Source organism: Musca domestica, unplaced genomic scaffold, assembly GCF_030504385.1.
Source record: "Musca domestica strain aabys unplaced genomic scaffold, Musca_domestica.polishedcontigs.V.1.1 69, whole genome shotgun sequence".
NCBI classification, from domain to species: Eukaryota; Metazoa; Arthropoda; class Insecta; order Diptera; family Muscidae; genus Musca; species Musca domestica.
The window spans coordinates 3,349,268-3,355,267 of NW_026712380.1; the positions used below are offsets into that span (position 1 = coordinate 3,349,268).

At 34.9% G+C, this 6,000-nt stretch overlaps 7 non-coding genes across 7 annotated transcripts; all 7 read right to left on the minus strand.

Moving 5' to 3' along the window:
* Positions 1-3,402: 3,402 nt before the first annotated feature.
* Positions 3,403-3,497, minus strand: TRNAY-GUA (transfer RNA tyrosine (anticodon GUA)). Its single transcript has 2 exons — positions 3,461-3,497; positions 3,403-3,438 (listed from the first exon to the last, which is right to left on the minus strand). It is a non-coding gene; the product is annotated as a tRNA-Tyr (tRNA).
* Positions 3,498-3,710: 213 nt separating this feature from the next.
* On the minus strand, positions 3,711-3,807 carry TRNAY-GUA (transfer RNA tyrosine (anticodon GUA)). The gene is made up of 2 exons: positions 3,771-3,807; positions 3,711-3,746 (listed from the first exon to the last, which is right to left on the minus strand). It is a non-coding gene; the product is annotated as a tRNA-Tyr (tRNA).
* Positions 3,808-4,026: 219 nt separating this feature from the next.
* TRNAY-GUA (transfer RNA tyrosine (anticodon GUA)) lies at positions 4,027-4,119 on the minus strand. Its single transcript has 2 exons — positions 4,083-4,119; positions 4,027-4,062 (listed from the first exon to the last, which is right to left on the minus strand). It is a non-coding gene; the product is annotated as a tRNA-Tyr (tRNA).
* A 186-nt stretch (positions 4,120-4,305) lies between these two features.
* Positions 4,306-4,401, minus strand: TRNAY-GUA (transfer RNA tyrosine (anticodon GUA)). The gene is made up of 2 exons: positions 4,365-4,401; positions 4,306-4,341 (listed from the first exon to the last, which is right to left on the minus strand). It is a non-coding gene; the product is annotated as a tRNA-Tyr (tRNA).
* A 250-nt stretch (positions 4,402-4,651) lies between these two features.
* On the minus strand, positions 4,652-4,746 carry TRNAY-GUA (transfer RNA tyrosine (anticodon GUA)). The gene is made up of 2 exons: positions 4,710-4,746; positions 4,652-4,687 (listed from the first exon to the last, which is right to left on the minus strand). It is a non-coding gene; the product is annotated as a tRNA-Tyr (tRNA).
* A 173-nt stretch (positions 4,747-4,919) lies between these two features.
* TRNAY-GUA (transfer RNA tyrosine (anticodon GUA)) lies at positions 4,920-5,014 on the minus strand. The gene is made up of 2 exons: positions 4,978-5,014; positions 4,920-4,955 (listed from the first exon to the last, which is right to left on the minus strand). It is a non-coding gene; the product is annotated as a tRNA-Tyr (tRNA).
* Positions 5,015-5,387: 373 nt separating this feature from the next.
* Positions 5,388-5,482, minus strand: TRNAY-GUA (transfer RNA tyrosine (anticodon GUA)). The gene is made up of 2 exons: positions 5,446-5,482; positions 5,388-5,423 (listed from the first exon to the last, which is right to left on the minus strand). It is a non-coding gene; the product is annotated as a tRNA-Tyr (tRNA).
* Between the last annotated feature and the right edge of the window lie 518 nt (positions 5,483-6,000).

Here is a 6,000-nt window from a genome sequence, read left to right on the forward strand (position 1 = left end):
CATTGTTCTATTGTGGGGGTATATGAGCGGGCCGCCAGTATTTACATTATTCCGGCCAATTTGTGTTGCTTGCCATTCTATCGGGAGGGATAACACAATTATAAATTGGTGCTGCAAAACCACCAATGCTTTGGCGCCAATTAAATTCTTTTGGTAAGTTTGTGCATGGAATTTAAAGCTAGTTTTTGGAAAATGTTCAATCGGTATTATGGTTGAAATTAAATTTGTTTAAATTAATGTAGAGATTGGGATCCAAAAAAAGCCGGATTTGAACCAGCGACCTATGGATTTCAACTATTTGCATATTGTAGCTACAGTCCACCGCTCTACCAACTGAGCTATCGAAGGTGATGAATGCAATTTTTAAATAATCCAAGAAGCTATTGCAAAAATAAGTGATAAGATTTTCAAGAAATTGTTGTTGTTAGAAGCTGGATTTGAAGATCGCAAAATGACCCTTGGGTGTTTAGCTAGGAAGACAAAAATATAAAAGGTGGTATAATTAATATTTAGACAGATAATTTTGAGATTATAAATTTTGTGCATTTGCCATATACGCTTTGCTATTAATAGAAAAATTGTATTTATTGCCTGATAGCCCAAAATGGCACTGCTACTCTTTTCATTTTCGAGGGAAGCTCGGAAAATCTTTAAAAAAATCTAAATTTCTTATTCGATCAGTTTATTGAACGTCAATGGTAAGAAATTTTCAATTTTGTCAATGATACATTAATTTCTGCTATTTAGTACTTCTCTACCCTTAAAAAAGGAATATCCAAAAGTTCCATTCTTAATTCAGAAACTTTTCGAGTCAGACATCGTTCAAAAGAAACTAGGAGTCGATATTGACCTCACTATAAGTATGATATTCTATATCCACAGAACTGCACATTTTGGATATTTTTGGGGATTAAACAGGATTGAATTGCTATGGTATAAAGGTATTACGTTACCTAATGTTGCTATAGCGCAGTATTACCTGAGGCGTCAACAAAGCCTACATCGTCGTTTTAGTTAAGGTGAGACTACATAAGAGGGATTTTTTGGCATAAGTCATAACCTAGTCTTTTCGTAAAAGAAGTTGAGTTATGTGTCCATAATTGGAACTTGGTCATCCGAAAAATTCTTTGTTCTTTAACGAGAAATCAGCCGTTGACATATTTCAGAAAAAAATCTTTTATATATTCTCACCTTTAAAAAAATGATTATATGCTATTAGATCATACTTCTCAGTAAGGACATGAGCTAGTCCCTAATATAAAAAAGAGCACAATTCGATTTTCTGGCTATTGTCTTCAGCAAACAGTCTGTAAGATTCTACTATTATTGCAATTGTATACCCTCAGCCATATGTCTACAGAGGGTATATATCATTTGATATGGACAAAATATGCCTCATTGAGATAACGGTTAGGACCCTAGGTCTCTTGGACCAAATCCGTTTCAGAACATTGAAGTCGATTAGGGGCGCACGATAAATCTAGAAGGGAGTATCCGATTCAGTCCAAATTTGGTACATGGTAATATTATTATCAAACTTACATCGAGTTCGGAGATGGACAATATCGGTCCACTTCTTCTGGTACCATTTCTAAAAGTTTAAAATTTTGATTAACAGATTCTCAGATTCTCTTCAAATTCAACACATCCCAATTTTTTTTTTTCAATACAAAATCTGGAGTGAAGATGGTACATATCGGTCCACTCCTGTGGGGGAGGTACCAGAAGGAATGGACCGATATATCCCATCTTTGCAGCTGATCTTTTGTTAGTAGAAATAATGGGATGTTTGAAATACGAAAATTCGGTTCTTATTTCAGATTTTATTATAGTTTTGGTTATTCAAAATTTTTTGCGCTTTGTAGGGGAGGTACCCTAAGAAATTGTCCGATCTCTACCATCTTTATAATAGATCTTGTGTTGATGGAAATATTGAGAAGTACCAAGTCTGAATGGAATCGGATGATAAAATCGCGTTTTAGAGCTTCATGGGTATTCCAAATTTTACCCTTTATAGGGGTATTTGATGGAGTGGACCTTAACTGACCTATACATATTAGGATTTGTAAAGTTGGAGCAAAATCGGATTATATTTTCTCTTTCTGTCCAGTAAAATAAATATATATTTTTTTTGAAAAATTTGAAGATTTGTGGTGGAGGTACAGGAAGGAGTAGACAGATATTGCCCATCTCCGAACTCGATCTAAGTTTGATAATAATATTACGATGTACCAAGTGTGGACCAAATCGGATACTACCTTCGAGAGTTATCGTGCTCACCAGACAGGCAGACGGACCAGCGGAAGGAACGACACTTCTAGATCGACTCCAAATATCCTGAAACTGATTTTGTCCAAAGAGAACTAGGGTTTAAAAATGTTATTTCGATGAGGCACGTTTTGACCGTATCAAATATATATACTCTCTTCAGCCATATGACTGAGGATATAATTATTTTACCAGAAATCTTTGTAGATAAATAGTATTTCTATTACATCCTCCTCCCCAGTAGGGACCTACCTAACATGAGTTATTTATGCATCATAGTTCACGTTGAGGTAAATTTTATTTTTCATACATGTGAAATACATTTTGATTCGTTTAAAACAACTCGAAATAGAACAATTGATGATCCTGCCTGGAGTAGTCTATGAAAGCAATCCAGTAAAATACCAGAAAGACTGCAAGAGCAAGTGTCTTCAATTAAAAATGAGCTTTGTGACCTTGAAAAATACTAAATAAGAATTCGGAAACACTTAAGGCCTTTGGTAAATAAAAACGCTGACCGCTATAGTTGTGTCAATCTAATTTGATCGAATGAACTAGTGCCTTATCCGTGTCCCGTTGACTCCGGTAGTTTGTATGAAAACATTGCGTATGAGTGATATCAAATATATGAAATTTATAAAATCACTCATACGCTTAGAAGCTACGATTAGAAACTTACTTATTTACTGCCACATAATTTTTTATTATAGCTCCCTTACAGGTAGGTAGTAAAGGTTTACTTCACTACCCGATATCCTTGAAACGGTTCAGATAAGGGAGTCAATATCGGTGCCAGTAGAAATATATTGACGATGTCTATAATCATCAAACATCCCTTAAATGTCGAGGAAGTAACTCTATATTCTAAAAAAAGAATGAAATAATAACTTCAAACTCTCCTATATCTTTTAAAAGGGTCAACGGAGGTGGTCAATTTTGGTACCAATCAATGTAGTTTTGGCCCAGCCATTTACATGTATATGCATTGCAAATTCTGTTACTGAATTAGTATTTATTCCTAATCCGCCCAATACGCTGCGTCTTTTCAATTGTCCTGTTTAAAGGTCTTATGTTTTAAATCCGATTGGTGAAATCCTCGACATCGTTTTACTTCGCTGAAAACCCAAAAAATTCTCCTTCGAGCCGGATTTGAACCAGCGACCTATGGATTTCTATCACTTTTGTATTTCATCTACAGTCCACCGCTCTACCAACTGAGCTATCGAAGGTTATAAATGCAGCATTTTTTAAAATAGATAATATATTCTAAAGACTCAGACTGGAGGAAATCATAAGTGGTATATGTACATTTTGAGAAATATAAGATAAATAACGTCCTCCGAGTAGTAACAATACATATGGAAACTAAGCGGTCATTCTGGGCTATATATTGATCTTGCATATATATAATATTTTAGATTGAGTTGAATATCCAAAAAGTATCCTTCGAGCCGGATTTGAACCAGCGACCTATGGATTCCTACATCTTTGCATATTTCTTTCTACAGTCCACCGCTCTACCAACTGAGCTATCGAAGGCTATGTGTCTGCACGATAAAAAGCCAATTGCAAAATAACTTATGTAAATTTCTAAGGAAGTGATCTTCATAGGGGCTATCGAAGGCTTTAAATTCTGTATTTCAAAGTTTGATAAAACATCTTCAGAATGTATAAAAGGAGCCATTTTCCTTAGTTTTGAAAAAGAATCGGTTTTAATCAATTTTTAAAAACCTACCTTCCTTGGCTAAATTAAAAATCTCCTTCGAGCCGGATTTGAACCAGCGACCTATGGATTTCTAAATCCTCTTGTTTTTCTACAGTCCACCGCTCTACCAACTGAGCTATCGAAGGTTATATATTTACATTTCAAACGACTTGTAGTCAATTTTGATTTAAAACCCGACTTCAGAGAATTAGAAAATGAGATCTTGAACTAACTGGATTCATTGTTTTCGATCGAGATTATTGTTTGGGAGCCATCGCAAAAGAAGACTCCACATGTTGTATTTGACATCTGATGTGGGTGGCAAAAAATTATCCTTCGAGCCGGATTTGAACCCACGACCTATGGATGTCTATATATTCGATTGATAATTCTACAGTCCACCGCTCTACCAACTGAGCTATCGAAGGTTATTTATTTATATGTTAGACGATTTATAGTCAATTTATACTTAATTCCGAATTTTAAAGAATTAACATGCACTCCTCTCATAATTGATATCTCATCAGGGTACCTTAAAATATCCTTCGAGCCGGATTGCCATTTTTGCTGCTACAGTCCTAATCACTATCAAAGGGTAACAGTTCTTTATTTCATCGTTTTTAATAGTAGGAATCCATTAAAAAAAACATTTTTTACGTTATATGCGAAAAAAGGTCATCCTTCGAGCCGGATTTGAACCAGCGACCTATGGATTCCTACATCTTTGCTATTTTATCTACAGTCCACCGCTCTACCAACTGAGCTATCGAAGGATATATATTTAAGTATATTTAAAGTGAAGGAGACTCATAGTTAATCTTAAATATCCGATTTCGGAAAATTTAAAAATATGAACTGATTTTATAAATGGGTTCATTATAGATCATTTGGGAGCCCTCCCGTGTTCCCGTCCCTCTCGACATCCAATCAGAATGTCAAAAAATGATCCTTCGAGCCGGATTTGAACCAGCGACCTATGGATTTCCATTCTCTCATGATTTCAGCTACAGTCCACCGCTCTACCAACTGAGCTATCGAAGGTTTTAAATTTAGTTTTAGAAAATTTTCTCAAATATTATTAAAATATGATTTATAAAAAATATCAAAGGATTCAAATCGTAAGCGAATTTTTTCTTAGTTTGAAAGAGGAGGAGTCAATTTTAAAACTAAACTTTTTGAAATCACATATTCGTGCGAATACGAGAAAAAGATCCTTTTTCGGGCTAGATTTGATAATAATAGAATTGAATATTAATCTTCTGATCATATCAATGGCATGGTCTATTGATCCGGAATATTATCAAGGCACCACTTCATATTGATTATATTTATATCAGTGTATCTTTGCTGAATTACATTTCACATACAATCCTGTCTTCATTGGCAATATCCTTTATGTAAGAGGAAAAAGTTATCCTTCGAGCCGGATTTGAACCAGCGACCTATGGATTTCAATTCTCTTATATTTTCTGCTACACTCCACCGCTCTACCAACTGAGCTATCGAAGGTTATAAATTAAGGTTTTTCAAATGGGGAAAATGTCTAGACTACATATATCACACTATAGTGCAAGGTTTTACGACTTTGTTTATTTGTATATTAAAGGTGAAGGCCAGCACCGAAACTTCTTAAGATTTTCATATTAAACTGATATTTTAGGGACTTATAACACTGTAGCACATAAAAATTATTGCAGGAAAAAAATCCTGAGGATTTTGAAAGTGGAGCTAAAAATGAGCTATCTATGTTTTGAAAATGTACATCGTAAAAATATCGAAGTAGGAGGGATACATTACCCCACTTGCGGATTAAGATGCCTTGGGTTACGTGCAGTTTAGGTATGAAGAACGTCTTCGGTATTATTGACAACGATACGAGAATTATTTTTGTCAAATATATTATACCGAATGTAAGTCAACAAAGCGGTCTCTTTGGACCTTTTTTCAATATAGTGATTGGAGCCGTTATATGGGGGCCACACCTCAACGGGAGCATATGTAGACATAGGCTAAATGCCAAATTTGAC